The sequence below is a fragment of the Pogoniulus pusillus genome, chromosome 26 (assembly GCF_015220805.1).
Source record: "Pogoniulus pusillus isolate bPogPus1 chromosome 26, bPogPus1.pri, whole genome shotgun sequence".
Lineage (NCBI taxonomy): Eukaryota > Metazoa > Chordata > Aves > Piciformes > Lybiidae > Pogoniulus > Pogoniulus pusillus.
In genome coordinates this window covers 4,478,028-4,501,870 of record NC_087289.1, presented here as the reverse complement: position 1 = coordinate 4,501,870, position 23,843 = coordinate 4,478,028, and the positions used below count along the sequence as shown (strand labels likewise).

General features: G+C 48.9%; 1 protein-coding gene across 14 annotated transcripts in view; it reads left to right on the top strand.

Moving 5' to 3' along the window:
* Nucleotides 1-1,441: 1,441 nt before the first annotated feature.
* LPP (LIM domain containing preferred translocation partner in lipoma) overlaps nt 1,442-23,843 on the top strand; it is a 371,586-nt gene continuing 349,184 nt past the window's right edge. For 8 of the 14 annotated variants that reach the window (XR_010307209.1, XR_010307210.1, XM_064165594.1 and 5 more), the window contains exons 1-2: nt 2,175-2,393; nt 20,752-20,851. The gene's annotated coding sequence lies outside the window, so the exon portion shown is untranslated. Of the gene's footprint in view, nt 1,504-1,794; nt 1,829-2,174; nt 2,394-20,751; nt 20,852-21,431; nt 21,482-23,843 lie in introns of those variants that run through there. The other 6 variants (XR_010307211.1, XM_064165595.1, XM_064165588.1 and 3 more) reach the window with 5 other exon arrangements.

The following is a 23,843-nucleotide window of genomic DNA, read 5'->3' as shown; positions in this document are numbered from 1 at the left end:
ATCAGCACTCTAGGTACACCTACGGCTTGGGGCCCTGGTGACTCACACACTACTGTGCTTTGGTTTGGGATCTCAGCAGGGTTTAAACACAGGGTAGGCGGCTAAGACAAGGCTCGGGTATTTCTAGTCACAGTCATAATGCTTAGAAAACGTCTGTGGCTGTGACTGACAGGCTCAGGCAGATTTAGCTGCAGTGCTTCTAAGAGAGCATCTGGCCCTGGCAACCCTCTCCATCCCACGGGAAGAATTTAGCACCCCTGGTACACAGGGCCAGCGCAGGACAGCAGACCAGCCACGGCTAGGGGATTTGCACTGAGGACTAAATTTGGGCTATGTCGTCTTTATCCCTGCTCAGAGCCTGTGGGGAAGGGGTGCCACTAGGACGGTATCTTCTAGGGTCTCCAGAGCACTGTGGCCAACCTGAGAGCATGCTTGTTTTAGGCACTTCGGCAGCCAGGGAGGCTGAATCAGAACACTGCACTCCAGCTTCTGAAATCTTTTAGGCACTTACTGCCCTTTTTTGGGGTACTTATGTGCAAACTGCCTCTCCTGGGGCTGTCAAGCAGTGACTATGGACATCAAAGCTGTGATGGGGTAAGACTGTAAACATCTTCTGCAAGTGCACAGCAGAGCCCTTTATTGTCAAAATGAAATACATTTCAAGTACTTAAAAACTCATCCAGAAAGCTCCTTCCAAACGAGCAAGCCTTGGCAACTCTCCCTTCCGTAGCCTGGACACAGTGGAACCCTTTTGTCTTCCCCTTCTCTGCAGGGAAAATGCAGGTACCCAAACCAGCTACTTCAGGGGTAGCATTCCATGACAAAAACAACCACACTCGAAATTCCTATTATTTTAATTGCAGGCAGTAAAAATAGCCACAAAACAACCAAACGGCAAAGTCAGGAAAGTTTCCCTTCCCTGTCTCCTTAGTATGCTGGATAGATTCTGTCTTCAGTCTCTGGACAGGCACCTCCTTTGAAGTTCTGAGCACCTTTTAGCCTTCCTCACGTTTTTATGCGCCCAAACACAAGCAGAACAGAGAAGAACTTGTTTGGAAAAGCCCCCAGAATATCCTAAGGGAGCGCTGAACAAAATCCTTCTGAGCAGCTGAATATTGCGAACCGCAGAGCATATCCCTGGGCCTAATCCCGCTGGTTAGAGGGCAGGACTGGGCTGCTCGCAGGGTCGGGGCTGCTTCCAGCCCTGCTGCTGCCCAGCTGCCCCAACGCGAGGTACCGGTTGCTGCCGCACTCCGCCGCAGCCCCCTCCCGCCTTGCGGCCGCCCCAGTCCCGGCCCCAGCCCCGGCCCTTACATGGACAAATCTGCCTGCGGGGAAAGGCAGGAATTTGGGTCCTTGACGTCAGCCCCGGGCAGAACGCAGCAGCCTGGCGGGGAAGGAGGCAGCGACCGCCGCTTTTTGTTTCTGGGGGAGGGGGCTCACTGAGCTCGGGACTGACACCCACCCCTAATTCCTCCGCCCGAGGGGAGGTAAGGCCCGAAGGTAAGGAGGCGGGAGCGCCGCGGCCCCCAGGACGCAGAGGGGCGCAGGAGCGGCTGGAAGGACCAGAGGGGAGGGATGCGGGCGGAGCTGGCCGTTGGGGTGCGGCGGGGCGGGGGTACCCAAAGACTCCGCGGGACAGCGGCGCGGAGCGCGGAAAGAGCTGGCGGGCGGAAGGGGCCGGCGGCGGGGCGCAGGGGCGGGCGCGGCGGGGCGGTCCTGGGCACCGCTGCGGCCTCGGCCCCGCCCCCGGCCCCACCCCCCCCGCCGCCTCCTCCCGCCGCGGCCGCTGCCGCCGCTCTCGCCTTCGCTGCCTCCTCCCCCCGAGGTATTGTTGCAGATAATAACTTGCCCCCTTCCTCTTTCTCCCCTCGCTGCTCCAAGGCAGCTGTGCAACAGCTGGAGCCCCCGGCCGGGGCGGGGAGCGCCTCCGGCCGCTCGGGGAGGGGGGGGCCCGCGCCTGGCTCCTCCCTCCGCCCGGGGCACCGCGGCCGCCGGAGGGAGGGTCGGCCTGGCCCGGCCCGGTGCAGTGTGAGCCGGGCGGCGGGGCGGGGCAGCCCTAGGGGTGTTGGGCAGGGAGAAACTTTCCCGGTACTTAAGTGGCTCCATTGCACGCCCCCACCCTACGCCGGTTTGGGGCTGCCCGCAGGCCGGGGTCTAGCCCTCACCCCCAAGCCGCGGTGCTCCGTGGCGCGGGGCTGCCGGCCGCAGGTGCACCTGAGCTGAGGCAGCGCGGGGCGGGGGCCGCCTCCAGCGCGGCGGCTCCAGCGCTGCCTCCCGGCAGCACCGGCCGCTCGCCCGCCCCGCCGCCGGGACACGGGAGTTAAGAGCAAGTTGAGTAAAGCCCTGGCCGGTTTTTGTACGCCAGGGGAGTCCCCCTCTTTCCCCGGCAGGTAAGGACGTCAAAGTTTCCCACAGCCTTACGTCACCCAGGGCCTTTGTTTTTTTAACGTCTCTATCATTTCCCCCCTCCCCCTTGTCTTGCCCTCCCCTAGCGAGCAGGCAAACCTTTCTCCTGCCATTGTTCAGGAGCACTCTCCACACCCTGGGGCTCTGCTGAGGAGAAGGCAGTGCTCTCGAGTAGGAGGTGTTGATGGAGAAACTCGTGCTGTAATTGCCCTGGCGACTGTACCTCGAGGTGCACATTGGCCCAGCTGGCGAAAAGAGCGTTGAGAATCCTCCTGCTTTGTTCTGAGTTTTTAGTCTTTCTTTGGGTTTTTTGTGGTTGTTTTTTTTCCCCTGCACCTGTATGAGTTGGGCCCTTTGTTTGGCCTTTGGATTGTGTTCCTATTTGGTGTATTTTAGCCTTGCTCTGTGGTTGATAAAAGCTTGCAGGATTCATTGTCGTTCTACATAACTCACGACACCTCAGTCCCTGTGCATGAAGTGGTTTTGACCCGTGTGAGGTGCAAGGTCTCACACAAAAGTGTTACGTTCTTGGAAACACTCTAAATTTGAGAATTCCTTTACTTCCTTGGGTTCATTTACCTGTGGACTTTGTGCTTTAGCCAGGTGGGGTTGGCCTTTTCTGCCAGACAACCAGCAACAGAACAAGGGGACACAGTCTCAGGTTGTGCCAGGGCAGGTCTAGGCTGGATGTTAGGAGGAAGTTGTTGGCAGAGAGAGTGATTGGCACTGGAATGGGCTGCCCAGGGAGGTGGTGGAGTCACCATCCCTGGAGGTGCTCAAGAAAAGCCTGGATGGGCACTTGGTGCCATGGTCTAGTTGATTGGCTAGGGCTGGGTGCTAGGTTGGCCTGGATGATCTTGGAGGTCTTTTCCAACCTGCTTGATTCTGTGATTCGTTCTATGGAAGTTCTCTGGGGCAAGACCTGAGAAAGCACAGGAAGTCCCTGGATGTCTGGGAGCTGGATGATGCAACTCATGCTGGCTCACCAAGTAATTGCATACATGGGATATTAGGAGAACAGGGGAAGGGGACAGAGCATTTCACCCCTGTGTTCACAGTGCAACTGTGTTCAAGGTGGAAAAGGTTGATTGCTGTCCTGTGCATAGTCCATCCTGCTGTGCAGCAGCAGTCTGGGGATGTGAGGGACTTTCTGGTTATTGCCACCCCTGTAGCAGCAGGGTTTGCCCAAGCAAGGCTAGATAATAATGCTCTAGAACACGGGACTTCCCTCGGAAAGTATTTCCATCTGAGGATAAAGCTCTACTGTTGAACACTTCACCCTGCCTGTTGGTCTGCTCTGTCTGTCCCAGCCCACCTCATGACCTTCCATCTTATCACTCCTACGTTTATTATCTCTGTTATTCCCCTCTTTCAGTTGTTTAACTTTTGTTGGAAGGTCTTTTTTCCTGTGGGATGGGTTGTCAGCAGGTGATCTTGTAGGGCTGTGTCCATAGGGCCACCTGGCAGCAAGCTTTAACCCTCGGTGTCTAATCCTGCCTGCAGCTCCAGCGAGATGCTGGTTGCTGCTAACGGGGCCCTCAGCCCTGCTGTCCTCTAATTGGCAACTTTAATTGGTCCTTTTTTTCAGTTGTGTTGTGTTGGTTGTTTTTTTTCCTCCACCTGAGTTAGCTTGTACTGGCTGTATGTATTTCTAGTTACAACTCATAGTGTGAATCACAGTTTGGAGGTCCATGGTCAGAGCGGAGACACCACTCAGCTTTGAAGCATGACTGTTGCCTGGTCTGTATAATGCCTGACTATAAAACTTCAGTTGCTCTCTTCTGATCAGTGAAACTTAGTGTATGCAGCTTTGGAGAGAGGTAGTAAAAACGCTGGGGAGCTAGAAAACCTGGGAGAATTTGACTGATATCTTGAGATTGCTCCAGTACAAAAGGTGTGTGGAAGGTGCCACAGAAACTGAGTGCTGTGAAAGAGGAATACCACTGCAAGCCAGGGTTAAAGTGGCTGATTCAAAATGAACAAAATTAAATGCCTTTTCTTGTAACTAAATGGTGACCTTTGTCACACAGTGTTGCTTAGGACAAGAATTCAGCAAAGTCTAGGAAGGAGATGGGATGGTTGTGTGAATGTCAGGTATGTGTACAAGCTAATGATGACCATTTTTGTATTATAGACATCCAGTTGGAAAGAAGAGACTGGTGCAGGTTTCTTTGAAACTTCTAGTGCTGACTGTAGCTGGAGAAAAGCACTACCTTGGGTGGATGACAAATTGTTTACAAGAAAACAGTTTCCATGCATTTGTGGAAACATATACCCTCAGGGTGTCCCCAGTGGTTTCTTTATTCCATTCCTCCATCACGATTGTGTGAACAATGCCTCCTTAGTAGCATTTTGTTCCTCATCGGGCCCCTGTAAGCCTGACCCACAAAGCTTTGCCTTTCTCCTCATAAAATCTTCTGGCTCTGCTGTGGCCCTGGGCAGCACTCACCCTCTGCTCCAGCTGTTCCAACACCATGCTGCGTTTCCTTTCCGGTTAATCATCCATGCTCTTCCATCCATGTGCAGTCTGTGGTAGCTTTGCTGATTCCTTCGCGCAGAGTGAAGACCCTGTGGATGCAGGGAGAGGTTTTAGAAATGGCATTGGGCTGATAGACAAATGCACAGTTCCTTTAAGTGTATCTGTGCTTTTTAGATGTGATACTTTTTGATAGAAGCTTTCAGGAAAGTAAGATGAATACTACCAAGCCTGTGTGACCTGTCTGACATGTGGCACTCAACACAGGTGTTTGCTATGGGTGTGAGCAAGGCAGTGATGCTCCTGCCTGCTTTCAGTTATCTGCAGACTGCTTGCTTACCCTGCTAGCTTTGTCATCACCCTTTGCTTTTGCTCTTGGAGCAGGGTATTTCTGCTAAAAGCTAGAGAGCTTACTGGAACTGCAGTCATGCTTCAAAGGCAGGTAGGAGTGGAGGAGATGGAAACTGCATCTTGCCTAAGGATGTGGGTTATCAGAGGAACAGACTTGCAAGGGACAGTAGCTTTAAAGAGTGTGGTTTATATGTAGGGAAATAGAAGACTTGAAGTAGCCCTGTGAGGAACGCTTCCAGAGGAGGGGTTGGCAGGAAGGTGTTGCATTTGACATTCACATTGCATTGAGATGCTGGAGGAGAGCACTGATAAAGTCTGAAGAGCTCTGACTTTTCATCTTTATTGTTTAGGAATCTTTTTGTTTTGTAAAACGGAAACAAATGGAGAAAAGACAACAACAAATCAAAGTGAAAACCACACACCAGAAGAACCCCACAAAGCTTAAGAGCTTTCTGAAAGTTTGTGTTTGCCCAAGAAGAGGGAGCTTAGAAGGGTGCAAAGCTCTGGTCTTTCTGTTCTCCTGCTTCTGGGCACAGCAGGGCAGGTAGAACTTGCAACATACCCAGTCCAGACCTGAAAAAAATCCCCCTGCTACCCACACTTAATTGTTGTGATTAAGGTAGAGGCACCTTGATAGAGATTCTACTTTCATCTCAAAGAGCTGGTTTCAGTCACACTCTGAGCACACACAAGAGCTGGCATGAAAGCGATCATTTTTAAGTTGGTGTCAGCAAGTCTCTGTCATTTTAGCCTGCCAGTATCTGTTGTTAGGATCTGTGGGTGACAGTGACACACGTGTGAGTCACTCAGAAGCACTCCTATTGCAATATGCTTAGGAAGGGAAAACAAACATTGGTGGAGGTGTGGGCTGCTGATAACCTTTTCTTAGAAAAAGATAGCAGTTTTTGAGCACTGCAGGCTTAGGCAGGATATTTTCTGTAGCCCTTGGTGCCATGAGGGAATGTCAGAATTCCTTGATAACCATGTAAATTGCTTCATTTTATTTGGGTGTGTGAGGGTCTCTGATTTATGCCAGCATTTTTTTTTTCCATGTGAGAGCCTCTTTGGTGTTTCCAGACCTGGGTGGGAGGGGTTCTGTTTTGTGCCTTAGTGGGTTTTATGCACTTGAGCATCCTCTAAGCAGATGTCACTCGCCATTTGGCCACCTTCCTCTCCCCCACTACTGTTGCCCAGTGATGCTTCAAGGCAGGCAGACTTCTGCCAGGTCTTGAATGGTTGTGCCACCAGTGTGAGAGTTAGTTGAGATTTACTATGGCCGTTATCTTTAGGTAATAAAATATCAACTAAGTTGCCATAACTATCTTGTTTAATGTCTATTAAAAGCCTCACATACTTCATTCACTGGGTGAAATTTAATAGAAGTTCATCTAAGCATTTATTGCTTACTTAATTTAAAAATGAGTTGATCTCTGCAGTCGGTAACAGACACTGAGGATTTAATTAACATTCAGCAAACTGTCTTGTTAGCTCTGAATTACACAGTCAAGTCTTTTTTTATGTATCAATTTGTAACTCCCCTTCCCATTCACTATTTTGGGGCCAGTGGATCTCATTGTGTGTAGCTGAAGTCTCATCATCTTCCTTGTTTTGTGCTCCTGGTCTCCTCCATCTGGGGAGCCTCTGCCCAGGCTGTGCAGCTGGGGGTGGTAATGCTGCTGAGGAGGATCCAGGACACAGCTACTCTGTTGTGGATGGAAGAGGCTGGTAGATTGAGTTGCTGACCTTGAAGAAGGGGCTGTGGAGCCCAGTGGGGTGGGTAGGGATGCCCTACATGGTGAGATAGAAGCGATCCAGCTCCAAACCTCAGTTAAGCATAACAGAGCATCCTCTAATGCTTTTTCAGCAGCGTTGCTGGCTGAGTGGAGCTTAGGTTGGTAAGGTTTTCTGTTTTGGAAGAGAAACTTGAGGTGATTTAGAGGTGGCTTGCCAGCTGCAGTTGCTGTGTACTCCAGTTGTGGTGGTTTCTATCTCGGTAATGTGCACATGCATCTTTGGTGTGCTCTGTGTGTGTACCCTAAGGAGCTCTCTCTCTTTCAGCAGTTTATTACCTCACCTTAACAGACTTGAATTACTTCACTTAATGAGGCAAGCTTGGATGAAAGCAAGGAATCTCGCAGACTCTGTAGCATGCAGTGACTGGGTTGAGAGTGATTGGATTAGCAGCTGATAAGTGGTTGTAACTCCAGCTGCTGCATCTCCCCTGTCTCACTCGCCTGGGCGTCCACCATGTTCCTGTTTCAGCTCAGCCTCGAAGGAGGTCAGCTGGCTTGAATTTAACACACTTCATCACTTGAGGTAGAGTCCATGGGTTTGGGCAATCTGGAGAGATACCTCAAGCTATTATGGTGGCAAAGACAAGCTTTTAATCTGGATTTCCTGAGAGCAGATAGTGGTTGAGGCAGCCACGTGGCAGCCTTGTAGTTAATGACAGGCAGCAAACTTGGTTAAGAGGATGGTGTTAAAGTTGCAAAGTCTGAGTGCTGCAACACCACAAAATGTCAGAATTAAGGTCATTGAAGAAACCTTAATTTGGCCTCCTCTGCAAGTAGGTAGTATGATACAGCCACTTAATTGCCAGAGCACCTACTCTTTGTGCCTGGAGTGGAAGGTGACACTTAAAGAGCAGCTATTACGTTTCCTTTTCGTATAGTGTGTGGCCCTGGCCTTGTTCACTAATAATATTCAAACTCTGGACTGAGTGTAGAATTACTGATTTCCTTTTGTGCATTTCTTGGGCATCCTTTGCTCTTTCACTGGAGTGCTTTACAAGTGGTGGGGGACAGTTTTTGCAGTGCCTTCCTCAGATGAAGGAAAATTATTCTGGATGTTTTTTACTGATGGGACACATTTGGAGAGAAGTGAGCTTGGGAATCTTACCTCATCCCTGACATTGAAATCTGGGAGAGGAAAAGCCAGCTAGGCTGTTGGTGTTCTCTTTAGTTTGCAGTCACAACTGATAATCAAACAGGGGGAAAAAAAGGATGAATTGAATTGCTGGTAATTACAGAATGAAGTTAGCATGCTGTCCACCCAGCTCTGGAGATTACTTCAAACTGCTTATTGCAGTTATGCCTATCTGTACAGTCCATCTCCCTCATCTTTTCTGCTTTCACATGGCTCTTATACATAATCATCATTATCCCTGACTAGGGGGAAGGCCTGTACTTATCTCACTTGGGTATTGAGCTGCCTGGCTTAGTATGGAAGCTGGTCTTTGCTTCTGTCGTTTATAACACCAGGACAGTTTAGTGCCATTGAGTCTAAAATGTGATGGTGGGAAGGTCCAGAAATGAGGCACAAAAGTGGTTAAGATCCAGATGGTATTTATATACAAAACCATATTTTGAGGAGTAGAATAAGGGTAATGGGGACTTTACATCATCTCCCAGACACCACCTCAGTGGCTTGTTTTCCCATGTATAGTAAGACTGTCATCTTCTTAGGATCATTTAAGCTTCCTTTAAAGCTGCCATGGTCCTTCATCACTCCTGATCCTGCAGGCTGTTTCTTGGGAAAATGAGATTTATGCCTTCCCTAGCCAGTTCCACTTTGCTGCTTTTTCAGAGAATCCATTTCTTTCTTGACTTCCATGGGATGCAGAGCCAAGCTTGGAAAACACAGCATTGCTTCTTTGCCATTTAAGGATGACTTGATGAACTGTCTGCAGAGTAAGTCTGAAGTTCAAGTGTATGAGTAATCCAGCTGAACTTTCTGCAGCTGCTTGTGTGCCCACAGATAAGCAAGTGTTTAATCACTGTCCTGTACCTGAATCCTAATTTGCTCCCAAGGCAGACACATAGGGCAGGAGGATTAAAATTAGCTGGGGGGATGTCTGGCTTCTCTTCTTCTGAAACAGTGCTGTAGCATGTGGACTTGCCATGGCCTCCTCAGTGCAGGAGATCATACTGAGTGAAGCAGGCAGGCTGCACCCCTCTGACAGTGGCACTAAGTGACAAGCCATGGGGCAGAAGTATATTTTGGAAGTTAGTAATAACACCTTGGACCTCCACATTGCTGCAGGAATGATTGTGGCATTCTTGGTGGGTACTGCCTCTTTGAGTGTCTCCCTCTGCATATGAGATTTGGGAAAGAGGCCAGAGCAGCAGGTGAACTTAAAACAATATAAATGAGCATATCTTTCCAAGGCACTCCACCCACCTTGATACTCACAGTGTCTGGGTGAAAGGATGGCAGCTTGTGGAGTGCCTGCATGCCTCCTTCCATGGCTTGGCACAGCATGCATTGCTCTGCTGTGTGGGAGAGTTGTGAACTCTGGATGTGTGGAGGCTGGGGAAATGGGTGAAGGTTTTAGAGGCTGTGTTGTGGAGTGGGAGGAGAAGGAGCTATGAGAGCAGAGCTTGTTGCCTTACTACACACAAGGATCCTTGTAGGGTGGCTTAATTTCTAAGTTACTCTTTGTAGCTTCCAACCCTACATTGCACACACAACTTATGGCCCGTATTTTGTGGTCACTGTTTTTACAGGTGGGTAAGATCTCAATGAGGATGCAGGGCAAATGAGTTGGTATCACCTCACCTTTGCACTGCCAAGTGTATTGTCTTACTGTGATGTACTCTGTGATTAAGAAAAGAGAGGACTCATGCTGCAGTGTGTTGCAGTAAAATCTGGTGAGGCAGGCACAGCTATATGTGGAAATGCAGTATGTTGGCTTGGGTCATGGTCCAGCATTCACATCCATGACTGTCATAGAACCACAGAATCATTAAGACTGAAAAAGGATATTTAAGATCATTGAGTCCTGTTCTAACCCAGTTCCTATGACCACTAAACTATATCTTGAAGTGCCACATCTACAGCTTCTTAAACACCTCTAGGCATGGCAGCTCCACCTCCCTGGGCAGCCCGTTCCAATGCCAATCACTCTCTCTGCCAACAACTTCCTCCTAACATCCAGCCTAGACCTCCCCTGGCACAACTTGAGACTCTGTCCCCTTGTTCTGTTGCTGGTTGCCTGGCAGAAGAGCCCAACCCCACGTGGCTCCAGCCTCCCTTCAGCTAGTTGTGGACAGCACCTCAACATCTCTCTTGAATTGAGGAGCCCAGAACTGGACACAATACTCAAGGTGTAGCCTGACCAGTGCTGAGTACAGGAGAAGAATAACCTCCCTTAGCCACCTTCAGACTGTTCTGTCTTGATGGCTGTCCTGATTTTTAAGGCAGGGTTACAATGAAAAGGCTGCTGCATGGAGAGGGAGGCAGTGAGAGGGTAGTTCTGGATTGCTAACAGACAAGGACTTTCTTTAGGTGTTTTCTCACTTGGATCTTTATCAGCCTCCAACAGAAATGGATGACAGCTCTGGATACCAGGGTATCCTTCTAGCTTCTCTGGTAAATCTTCATGAAGTCTTCCCTTAGCACAGATCCTGCCAGTTTTTGTCATTCACCATCTTAAGGATGGTGCCTTGGACATTTTCTTGGATGATGCTATGACCTGCTCCTCTCCCTCATCACTCTGAACCTGCTGCTGTTGTTCCACATGTACCAAGTGTGTGCATCTGACTTATCCTGTGCTGCTGCTGCCTGGCCTTTTTGTCTGCATTAGTTTAATTGAGTGAGGAGCTTGCAGGAAAAGCTATTCATTCCCCTGGTAACTGTGCTTGATAATCAGAAGTTATTCCAGGGGCGAAGGACTGGTACAGATTTGTTTTCCTTGGCTGCAGAACCAAAGTCCCTAATAGTTTCTCACTCACGTGAACCAAGGTTGACTTGGTTTGCCACTAATTGAAAGCCAAAAGAATATGCAGTTCTCTCCAAAACAGTGACCATCTTTGGTGAGTGGAGGGCAGCTCTGCTTGCTTCCCATGTTTCCAAACCCTTCCATTTTGCCTTGTTGCTTTCACACTGGCCAAGATGCATGGGATGCATTCTTATCTTGACTTCTTGTGGGCTAAAACCCACCACCATCAAAAGGTTTTGACTCTTTCTGTGCTCACTGGCAGGAACCTTGAATACAGCAGCTGGGGTTCCTAGATTGTTTGGTTTCTATCACTAATTGCTTTCAGATACACATTAACTTTGATTCATGCATTGTCCTGGGCCTAGTGGAATGTCCTTCTCATCTCCCTTCTCCGTTTGCTTGACCTTTACATTTGTTGTGTTTGTCACCACTGGGGTGGGCCTGCAGCAGGAGGATAGAGGGTCTCCTCCCTTCAGCTGGTCCTAAGTGTCTAGCCAAGTTCTCTGTCAGTACAAATTGGACAGGCTGTCTAATGTCACTGCTGGGTTGAGGGCTGGAAGGTGTCCGGTCTGAAGTGGTCGCCCTCCCTGGCAGCAAGGGCTGGAGCCCCATGGATGCTGGTTTTGCTCTTTTTGTGTGAAGGTGCCTCCAGGACCTCATGGTGAGATTTTGGCCTTTGAGCACCAGCTGGTGTCTGAGGAACAGCAATCTGAGCAGTGCTCACCAGCTGAACATAGCTTCTCTCAGTGGCACAGGGATGAGCTGAAGTCTCCCAGGACCAGATACAGAGGCTGGGGCATGATCAGCTCCATCCATAATACTCCTTGCAGGGCTGTGCCCACTCCACTGTTGGAGGTTGGCAGTGGCAGCTGTGTCTGGTCGCCTGCAGTGCCCTGCTGTGCATTACTGCCCTCAGTGTGAAAGTGGGTCGTGTTCTTTCCACGCGGGGTGTGTTCCCCAAGCTGCTGTGCTCTGCTGTGGGGCTTGCAAGGAGCAGCAAGGGGACAGTGTCACAAGGCAGTATCTGCCTGTGCCCTTAGTAACAGGGTTTTTTTAATGCAGATCAAGTCCCCTGTTCTAATTGACTAAGAAAAGAAGAACTTGAGGAGGGTATGAACCCATGACCCTGAGATAACTACTTTCTTGCTGAGTCCCCTCTCCCCCAGGCCACCCCCTCTCCTGCGAGTAGCGTGGCTTAATCAAAGGTCAGAGGCTTAGTCGTCTTTGAGAGCCTCAGCAAAAGAGGTCGACAAAAGCAAGCTGTCCTTGGTCCTCTGTGACTGCAGTCATTCTTGGCCTGTCAAGTTCCCATTGAGCTTGCTGTGCTTGCCTTCTCTTCTTGGCTGATGGCTCTCTTGACCTTCTCTGTGAGTGCTGGTAAAGGCCTGGTGACTGTCAGCTGTGTTTCTAGGGGTTATAACTGCAGTTACGGTGGCTACAGGCAAATGGCTTACGTGAAGTTGCTGTGAGCCTCTGTGTGTAAGATGCAGACTTGCAACCTTGACAGGACATGATCTTCACTTACCAGCTCTTCCCACACAGCCTCCCAGGTGTGTCTCCTGCTTCTAGACTGAAAACCATGTGTGGTATCTCATGCACAGCAGTCACAGTGAGTGTTGACCTGTGTGTGGCCAATGCTCTCTGAGATGTAGTTGCTCACAGAGATCTTATTCTGTTGCCTGTGTTCCCTTGGTGTTGACCAGGCATGTGGCTGTGCCTCTTGTGACAGATACTATGTTAGTCTGCTCTGCTCCTTTCTTCTTCCTCATTGAAGTCATAAATGCTCCCTGAGCCTGGCTAATGGCTGGCATGGAGCTGGTCTTGCTTGCTTGCATGTGCGATGTCAGCTTCTTTGATGCTTTGCCAAGTCAGTCTTTGAAAATATCAGCTGGGATGTCCTGGAGAGATCTTTGTCTCCAACAGCTTCTGCAGATCTTTTCTGTTTTTCTCCACCAACAAGTGGGAAAAAAAAAAAGGTATCATAAATGCTGGCTTCAGGGCTTGTGACAAAATTCCTGCTGACAAGCATAGTATGGTAGAGTAGGAGTAGGCGAGGACAGGTGTGATGATGCTGTTACACTGTTAGGTGCTCCTGTGAATCACACCAGCAAGACAGAAGAAGGTTGAAGAGACCTTTCTTGGTCTCAAGTGTTTTGTACCTTTGGTGTGATGCTGCACCCACACACTGCAGCTATCATTTCAAACAAGTGTACTCTTCCGGAATAGAGTGCTCAGGTGCAGCAGGTTGGAGGATGCTGTGTGGGCAACTCTTGGAAGAACACAGAGAATTAGTAGCCAAGAAAGTGTGGTGGTGGGAAACCATCAGGTACATGGCAAGAAGGATGGTTTCTCCATGTGAGTACTGATGGGGTCCAGTGAGGCTGCTGAGAGATGTATAATTGTCTGCTTTGCCATTGTGCAAGCCCAAATCCTCTTGTTTTGCATGGAAACAATGGAGTGCAGTCAGAGTGAACCAGCTCAGACCAAGAGCACAATGTTACAGTCATTGCTGGTCCTATGGGCAAATTGATAAAGGAAATGCAGTGCAAGTCCAGCATATATACTTGTCCAGGTCAAGACAAAATAGAATTGGAGAGGCTAAAGCTTTTTTTTATCCTTAATATTTAAGGAGAAAAGAGACATGATGATACTTGCACTTACTGTGCTGAGAAGTTTTGTGGTAAATCACTATCCCCTTTTACCGGCAATTAATTAAGCTCCTTTGGGGAAAGGAAGATCTGCACAATTCCCATGGAAGTCTGCATCCTGGCTGTCCTGCACAAATGATGGAGGTACATGCTGAGCTGTGCTGCCTCCTCTTTGCTTCAGCCCAAGCTCCAGCTAGGAGGATGGGGGAGTGTGCAGGGCTGCCTGTGAGGCGAATGGTGTGACCACTGGATGCTTGTGTCTTCGCTTTGCCCAGCAGTGTCACCTTTGAACAAACGTGCATAGAAGTGCCAACTCTGCCTGTGATGGTTTGGGTGTTCCCTGCCCCCTCACACTCTGGAAATCACCCAGACTAGACTCAGCTGGCTCTGGAAATTGAATGAAGCTTTCTATTTCCAGCTTAGCTCAATATACGAGCAGATATTTACAGTATATACAGTTATATACAAGTTAAAAGGTAATACAGAAACACAACAGCCCTCCCAGAAACCTGAGTCCCCAGGAGGGACTTCCAGATGCCCCTTCACCTTCCCCCTACCCCTCTCAACCTTACCCCAGTCCCAAGGAAGAAAAGAGGTTCAGCCAGGGGGTTAGGAAGCAAAGTGGATTAATCAGAGAAACAGAGGGTGTGGTTAGGAGAGAGAGATGCATCTTGGAGCTCCCCAGCAGCAGAAGTTGTGAGTTATCTGTGTTTGGATTCTTATACATCTCAGCAAGCCTATGAGTGAAGTAGGCATCACCATTGTTTTCCTTTCACAGCCTGTAATCTAGTCCTTCTCATCAAAACATTCTAGCTTGCATCAAACTAGCACACTGCCCAAAGTTGGGTTGAAGAAGACTCATGCTCTTGGTCACCGTTGGTCAGTTTTTCTTGACTAAGCATCTGAAGATGAGGGAGGCAGCATCTTAGGGCAGCATTCTGCCAGCATCTGCTCTGAAAACAAAACAGGACAGTTTTTGGTTTTGCAAAATAGTATCTTTTGTTTGAAACCCAGGCTCCTGTGCTCTGACACTACGTGAGAACTTGAGAGCAAAATCAATTATCCTGTGATGAGGAAGCTGGAGAGTGAAACTGTCCCACTCTTGCTCAAGGTCTCTCCAGCCAGCTTTAGTGACATGCAGACAGCAATTGGTGGCGGGGGGGGGGGGGGGAAGAAAAATAAAGTCATTGAGGTTATTTTGAAAATCTTCCACTTGCAGTGGGCTAAGGGAGTGCAAACAGCATGAGGCTGACAGTCTGTGCTTGAAAATACAGGATCCAGTCCCAGTGTCATTTACAGACACGTAAATGACAGGCAGCACTGCTGGCAGCTGTAGAAAGGTTGCTGCAGCATGGGACCTGCAGGCTTTCTGGCACAGATGTGCTGATTCCTCTTGTTCCTTAGCCACTCTTCTTTTCTAGCTGTCCTTGTGCATTTGAAAATAACAGGGGTGTGACATTGCTGGCCCTTCTGATGGGTTAGTGCCCAACCATTGCCCAGTGGCTCCAGCTGAGAACCTGCGGGTGGCTCCCAGCTGCTGGGATGCTGTAGGTAGGGCTGTGTCACAGCTTCCTTGGCCACTGCTTAAATCTGTCCTCCCCTAAATGATTTTTATTGTTTGTTATAATTCAGCAGTTTCATTTGGGAAAGTTGGATCCTGTCTCTTTGGTGTTGCTGTGCTGCTCTGAGAATCTCTCCTCATCTCCAACAGCTGCCACTGAGCAGGCAGCTCAACACTCCTTTGCCTGCTAGCCTTTCCCAATTCCTTGGCAGCACATCTGCCCCAGATCATAGAATCAACCAGGTGAGAAGAGACCTCCAAGATCATCCAAGTTCAACCTATCACCCAGCCCTGTCCAGTCAACTAGACTATGGCACTAAGTGCCTCATCCTGATTTTTCTTCAACACCTCCAGGGACAGCAACTCTGCCACCTCCCTGGGCAGCCCATTCCGATGGCAAATCACTTTCTCTGTGAAGAACTTCTTCCTAATATCAAGCCTACTTGCCTTGGCATGGCCTTTGATCAGCCCACTTCTTCCCCATGCTCTCCTGTTTTCTTCCCCTCTTTTATTTTCTCCTCTTGTTTTAATTTCATTTTATGGATGTCAGTACAAACTTGAAAATCAAGTGTGACAGCAAAATTCAAGTTGGTTCTCTTGCCTCCAAAGCCAGTTGTGCCACTCCTGTGAGACCATGGGGCTCCTGTGGGGCAATGCTTTAATGCCAGACTCTGCAACCTGCAGCGTGCAGGGGTTGCTAGAGAGTTTGTTTGTATATAGGAGCTAATTTTCCCCATTGGAGGTGATAGTTTGTGCTGCAGCCACTATCAGCCTCCCCCCAGCACAGGGGTTTGACCAGGAGTCTGGAAACACTAAGTCCCATTATGGCTAATTTTAGCCCATGGAGTTGCAGTGGGTTTGAAAGCAGCTCCATGCTGACTGCAGTATAGAAGGGGTGTGTGTGTGCTTCCTTGCAGGTCTAAGTTAGCCTTTCATATAGGTGCTGCTTTACACCACATAGGTGTAAAGGACACAGGGTCTGGCCTCCCAGGAGACAGCAGCTGGACATGTTGGCTGTTGCTGTTTGCATTGGTGACTGCCTGAGGAAGTGCTTCTCTAGCTTATATTGAGTGATTTTTTTTTTTTAATTGGATAACTTTGGCAGTGTACTTTTGAAATAAGCAGCTTAATTTTAATGAATTAAACCCAAGCAGGCAGAGAAGCAAACGGAAAGCTGTGGGGGGCCAGATCCTGAAGGCTTCACTGTCCTAGGATGGCAAGATCAGTCTGTGTCTCCAGGAGATATGTTTGAGTGTAAGGCTATCCATGCATCTAAGTTGAGTTTTAAGCTAGGGTTGAACTCTGGATGGAGGTTTGCATATAAGGAGTCTGATTTTTCCAATGCAGGAGAAATGTGGAGACCTCAGACAGGTCCCTTGGTGCCAGAACAGCTAAGGATCAGGGCTACAGCAGCAGGGGAGATAACATGAGCTTTCTGGGCACTTGGACCAACAAATAACAAATCCATTGGCACAGCACAGAGAAGACATAAAGTACATATGTCAGAAGAGAGCAGGCTTTTAAGTGTTTTTCATTTAAAATGAAAAGGTCAGATTGAATGGGCTTGTCCTCTAGAGACCTGTATGTGCACCTGCCAATCATACAGGCCAGGAACACCCATCTCAGTTCATGCTGAACTGACTGGCTGGGAGCTTGTCTGCATTTAAAAACTGATGTCTGGAACTGCACTTTTTCTTTTGGTGGTCTGAGCTGTCTGCTCCACAAAGGAGTGGTAATGAAGGATCCTTACATGAGGCTGCTTTATTCCAGTTTCACTGATGTTCACTCTTGGGCTTCTACATAGCCATACTGATTGAAAAGAAAAAAAAAAAAACCAAAGAAAAGAAAATAATTAAACAGAAAAATAATTAAGCTCTGAATATTGGTAACACTTTCAAGTGTAAAGGAGATTTGGAAATGAATGCAGGTTTTGAGTAGTCGGGAAAACAGCTGCCACTTAGCCAGGCTGTTATGAGAGAAGTGTAATTAGCACTTGCTGAAATCACTTTCATGGGTAAGATTTTCCTTTAAAGGGGTTAGGAAGTCTGGTTACTTAGGTTTCTAGGTGGCCACTGTGAAGTTGGGCTGGAGAGGCCACTGTAAAGTTGGGCTGGAGATGCCTGATTTTCTAACAGTACTGATTGTACTTCTTTGAAACTTGGAATTCTTGCATTGCTGAAAAATATGAACAGTAAAAAAGAGAACTCAGAGCCTAACAGGGGGCTGGGTTAGGGTTCAGATGTTGTAAACTCTTGCTCTTGTATTTAAATTTGCAAGGAGGAGCCCTTGCTTTCCATACTCTACTTGTGTGTTATATTGTTTTGTGGTTTCTTTTTCTTGAGAAGTTTTGACTCTTCCTGTCAATAAAACAGCATTGGGAAATTAAGCTGGTGAGAGGCCTGGAACACAGACCCTGTGAGGAGAGGCTGAGGGAGCTGGAAGTGTTTAGCCTGGAGAAGAGGAGGCTCAGGGGGGACCTCATGGCTGTCTACAACTACCTGAAGGGAGGCTGTAGCCAGGTGGGAGTTGGTCTCTTCTGCCAGGCAACCAGCAACAGAACAAGGGGACAGTCTCAAGTTGTGCCAGGGGAGGTCTAGGCTGGATGTTAGGAGGAAGTTGTTGTCAGAGAGAGTGATTGGCATTGGAATGGGCTGCCCAGGGAGGTGGTGGAGTCGCTGTCCCTGGAGATCATAAAATCAACCAGGTTGGAAGAGACCTCCAAACTCATCCAGTCCAACCTAGCACCCAGCCCTATTCAATCAACTGGACGATGGCACTAAGTGCCTCATCCAGGCTTTTCTTGAACACCTCCAGGGACAGTGACTCCACCACCTCCCTGGGCAGCCCATTCCAATGCCAATCACTCTCTCTGATTTTTTTGTTGCAAGATGAAAATGAGGATTAGCGGTGCACAGACTGCTGGGCATCCGTTGTGATGACTGACCTGGGAAGACCTCAGTTTCACAGAGCTTAAAGCCTGCCTGTTACTATTTCTGTTGTAAAACTGTGAGGATATTCCTCATAAAGGTTGCTGGGGCATGTATGAAACCCAGAGGTGGCTCTCATGTGGACTTCAGTAAGGGAAAGACTTCTGCTGGAACCATTGGCAGTGATTTGGGTATGTCTGTCAGTTTGCACTCATTTGTCTTTGCTTGACTAAGTGAAAGCAGGAATGAGCATGAGGGTGAGAGATGGACACTTTTTTGGGACTATTTTCAAGGACTTGTTTTTCAAGGTCTGTGTCTTTTTCCTGCTTCTCCAGAGCCAGTGTGGTTAAGACATCTCTTTGCTAAGTGTCTGTGTAGTCCTCTGGTAGGAGGCTCTCAGGGGTGCTGCTTGCTGAGGGATGTGTACAGATACTCTGGGGAGAAAACCTTTGTTAATCCTCAGCTTTAAGGCCCTTGAGTCTCAAAATGCTCCCCAGCAGGAAATATTTGTTGAGATTGTGTCTTGAAAAGGTCTGATTTGGTGATGGGTGGCTTGTGGTGCAGCAGATGGGCAGTTCTGATATCTTGGGTCTGTCCCTTTACGTCTGTCTTCCCTGTATTTCTTCACTCAAAGACCTGGGCTGACATTTGCAGCCTTCTGCTAAAGAAAAGAGGTCACAAATGGAGTTTGAGTGACTAGCTCTGATGAGTACTGTGACCAGTCAGGTTGCCCCTGTCCTGCCCAGCTGTGGGATGCATGACCAGGAGGGAGTGCATGCTTCTTGGGCATCATTGAGTTGCTGCCCCCTCTGGGACTATGCTGTGTCCTAGGTGCTGCTGGGGAAGGTGGTTTCACAGCTGGTTTCAGCTGGGTGCCTCAAGGAGGATGTGTGAGGTCCTGTTTACCTTGCTGCAGGGGAGCCCCAGTCACAAGATGATGGGGACAGCCAGTGTGGGAAGTAAAGCCAGGAAGATGTAGTTCAGCTAGCCAAATATGATGAGTCCTGTAACTGATCTTGTTGAGCTAGGTCTGTTGAAATACAAGCCTGAGCCAAGATCTTTTAAACATATTGTCTTACCTGGGGCTCCTGGAGGTGCTGTTGTGAGTTGAATTGAAATGGTGTTGGAACTAAAAGGGAATGTTGTTGTCTTCTGCCTTTGCAGATAAGACCAAAGGGCACTTTGCCAAAGGCCTGTGGGAAGGACCTAAATTGTGTATAACTCTACATCGCTTTAAAATGAAAAGTAAACATGCACAACCATAATATTTGCTTGTACTTGTCTCCTCCTTGATGGATGGAGAAAAATTGCTTTCTTGGCTGTATTCACCAGCAATAAAACCCTGCAGTTACTCATCTTCATCCCAAGCCTGCAGTGAGTGGGAGGGGCCATTATGATCTTGATATGAATTTTGTCTTCATCACACCTGAGGGGGAGTGTTGAGGGTCCTGAAGACTTTCATAGCTGCTGATCCCTGCAAGGAATCAGGGCTGAGTGCCACCACAGAGGCTAAGGAATAGAGCTGGGTCAGAGTGGACCTTAGTGTGCTCTCGTGATGTTGGGCCAGTGGAGATCACCTGGGAGAGGTGAGAGCCCTATCATGCTGCTGGCTGCTGCAGCGTCAGGCATGACATCGGGGACAAGGGGTGGTGGCAGGGGTAGAAGGCCATCTCTCCATGTGACAGGGAGGAGGGGCATGAAATGTGAGGTACCATCAGCACTCAGATCTGTAGGCTCACAAGCACCCTCATGAGCAGCACAGGTACAACAAATGCAAGCCTGAATTGGGCATTTCCATCACTTCAGCAGCAAATAGCAGTAATGTTGTGTGCAGAGCAGCAGTGACAAAGCAAGCCTGTGCTTATCATGAGCAGAGATAGGGCCATCAGAGCAACCACTATGTGGGCTGGGGTGGGATGTTGGCTGTGGCCTGGTGGAGGCAGGAAGCAGTGTGGAATTCAGATGCTGCCTATCTCCATGGGATGCACCCTGACGTGTGTCCTGACGTGCCACATGCAAGATGATGCTGTCCCCTCTGTTCTACTTTCCTTTTCTGCAGAGGGAATAAATGACACTGAGTTGGTCACTTCAAGAAAGGGTCATGTCTGTGTTGCAGCTGCAGGGAAAGGTGAGGCAGTCTCCAGTGGGAATTGGGCAGAGCTCCTCAGAGAAAAGACACTGCTGGAGTGTAGGGCTGGTGAACTGGATGGTGATGTAGCTTTGCTTGTGGTAGTGGTAAACCCCATGAGCTTCAAACTAAATTTAATGGTGTCTTCTATCTCCCTTGCTGTGCCTGATGCCAGACAAGTGAGTGGGAGACTCATTCTGTTCTCCTGCTTTATACCTCATTTTACTTCTTTTACCTCTCTTCTCTCAGGGACATTAAAAGCAGTAAAGAAACTGCGGTTTGAGGGGGTGCAAGTTGTTGGTGAAGCTGTGACATCTGACACTGGGTGCTGCTAATTAGCCCAGTTCAAGGAGGTGATGGCTGCTTTTGGGAGTTACCAAAAAGAGTCCAGGAGCATGAAAGCTTCTGCTTAAAAGAGCTGTGGAGGAAAATGCTGCATTTCCCAGTAGCTGTGGGTTAAAATGCGAGTTTTGGAGAGGAGCTACCACAGGAGTATCTGGCATATGTCACACTGATATGTCTTTCTTTGCAGGGCTGGGCAAGAACCACAGATCTGTGACTCTGGGCAGTGTGTCTCTGAAAGTCCTGCCCTGAGTTTGTCCTGCTGGCAAGGCTGTGCAGCGTGAGAGTCGGTACGTAAGCATGTTTCACAGGGACGGGGGGCAACTTCTTTGAAGGTCTGGTGGCCTTTCCGACAGTAGCATCTTGGTGGTGGTTCTCTGCCATACAAAAAAACCCCAAAACAACACCAAACCCAAACCAAAAAAGTCTTCTCCTAATGGAGTGTGGAGAGGGGAGTGGGATCACTGGAAAAGGGGAGACAAACTGGTGCTTCCCTGGTGGTACTTGCACCCAGAGGCTTTGGTGGGGAAAGGCTGAGCAGAGAGAGGCTGTGACTGTTCAGAACTCATGGCAGTTGAGGGTGCTGAGGCTTTTGCCACGCTCTGTTGAGCAGTGTGTTGTGACAGCATGCCCAGATAGGTGATGTGGGGAGCAGTGACAAGTGCACACACATATGCACAGGCTGCACAGATCTGAGCACATGGAAACAAAGATGCGCAGAGCCTATCTAGTATGTACTACACGGCCTGTGAGAGCTTGGGGGGGTGTGCACCAACTGTCTGTACCTGCTATATATGGCAAGAAAAGAATGCATATGCATTCATCTTCTCTCTCTTTTTCTTTTTCTGTCTCTTCTGTCACTCTGTGGAGCTGTTGCAAAACTACCAGATTCAACCTCCTGTGGAGCCTTTCTGGCCAAGGTTTTACAAGCCAGCACCTGCTTTGCCTGCCTGACTTCTTTCTATATTTATTCCTCTGCACCCATTTTTTGCCTTGGTCTGCAAAGTGGAACTGTCACAAACATTTGTGCTAAACCTTTGGCTGCTCAGGACTTCAGCTTGCAAATGCTAAGTCTACCTTTGTGTGTGCTGGGAAGGAGAGGTGCGTGTGTGCAGTAGTGCGTGTGTGTAGTAGTGCATGTGAGTATCCTTTGCTCCTTGCTGCCTGCATTGTGAGGTCTGTGTTCCTTGGCTGCTGCAGTGCTCCCTGTGTTATATATGCCACACAGAGATTGTGCTCTCTGCCCCTTCCAGACATTTTTATGAATCAAATATTCTCAGTCATCCCACTTATGTAATGTAATTTAAATTAAATTAGTCATGCCTGACTGATGGCCTATTGATAATGACCTGCACTGCTGTGCAGGAGCCTTGAGTTGGATTTTATTCCCATGCCCTCAAGCTTTTGCTTTTCAAGATTAGGGCTGTGTCGAGGAGAGGGACTTGTAGCAGAGTTCCTGGTCAGGCTGTCGCTATTCATGGCTGTGCCCACTCCTGATTTGTTTGTGTTGTTTGGGGTGGAAGATGCTCTAAAGTAGAGATGCAGAACCCCAGCTTGTGCATAGGTGCCTCTTCTTAAAGTGAGCACGGTAGCAAGGTAGAAGGTGTAACATCATTTCATCTGGGAAACTGAGGGGAGATTCTAATGCCTAGGAAGGCACAGATGAGGGGCTGGCCACTTGGTGGGTCTCCCATTAGCAAATGCCGCTTGGAGGAGACTTGCACTCGCTCCTGGTCTGATGGGTACAACTTGTACTTATTGCAGTGCTGGGCAGCCTGCCAGGAGCCTGCTTGTCCTTGTGTGCTCGGGCCCCTGAGCTCACAGCCCCTCTCATAGCTATATTTGCTTCTGGCAGGAGCGTCTCTCTAAGGTCACGAAGCCGTTAGGCCCAGGTTTCCACCCCAGGAGCTGCGAAGTGTGCCCTCCCTGCCTGCCTGCAGAGGCAGCACTAGCAGCCTGCGTTCCCCTGGGTTTAGTTTCCCTGTCCCCACTGCGTGTGTCACTGCATCCTGCATTCCTCTCTGCTTTGGTAAGCCCTGTGCCTCTCGAGCTGACACAGCTAATATTTCCCCGCTGGCAGGGCAGGCGAGGTAGCGACATTTCACTGTTAAAGAGAGCCTTAATCTGTTCATGCTGTGGGAGCCCAGAGCATGCTTGGGCTGGGGATTCTGCTATTGCAGTGCTCCTCCACTGTGGTTTTGACTTGACTTATCTTGTTCCCTACTTCATCTCATTGTTTGTCCTTGTAAAAAACCAGCACCTTGGGAACTGTTTTCTGCAAGATGCTGGAAAACTGAATCCGTTTGTAAAACCTGAGCCTTCTTACCCTGGTCTTGGAGCATCTTCTACCACTTCTGAGCACTGTGGGCTCAGAACAGTCATAGAATTTCTTAGGATGGAAAAGATCTTTAAGATCATGGAGTCCAACCATTAACCCAGCTCTGCAAGTCCATGACTGTCACTAAGCACCACATCTACACATCTTTTAAATCAATCCAGAGACGGTGACTCAGTCCCTGAGCAGCCTGTTCCAGGGCTTGACAACCCTTTCTGTGGAGCAATTTTCCCTAATATCCAATCTAAGCCTCCCCTAGTGCAACCTGAGGCCATTTCCTTTTGTCCTACAACTTGATACTAGGGAAGAGACACCACTCCCCACCTTGCCACAACCTGCTTTCAGGTAGTTGTAAAGAGTGAGATCATCTCCCTTGTGGCCTTTCAGTATCTGAAGGGGGCCTACAAAAAAAATGGGGAAGGACTTTTCAGGATATCAGGGAGTGTCAGGACTAGGGGGAAAGGAGTGAAGCTGGAGATGGGTAGGTTCAGGCTGCATGTGAGGAGGAAGTTCTTCATCATGAGAGTGGTGAGACGCTGGAATGGGTTGCCCAGGGACGTGGTTGAGGCCCCATCCCTGGAGGTGCTTAAGGCCAGGCTGGATGAGGCTGTGGGCAGCCTGATCTAGAGTAGGGTGTCCCTGGCCATGGCAGGGTGGTTGGATCTAGATGATCCTTGTGGTCCCTTCCAACTCTGACTGATTCTATGATTCTATGCTTCCTTTTCTCCAGGCTGAGCAACCCCAGTTCCTTCAGCTGTCCTTCGTAAGACTTGTTCAGTCAGCACATCTCCATTTCTGAACATGGAGGATGTTCCTGGTGGCACAGCTGCTGCCTGAGGCACATGGCTCTAGGGGAGGATTTAGTGGGTTTTCAGAAAAATAATGGATCAGCTGCAGTCCCAGCCTGCAGTGCATTGGCATTGCTCAGGTGTATCATTTAGTTCCCC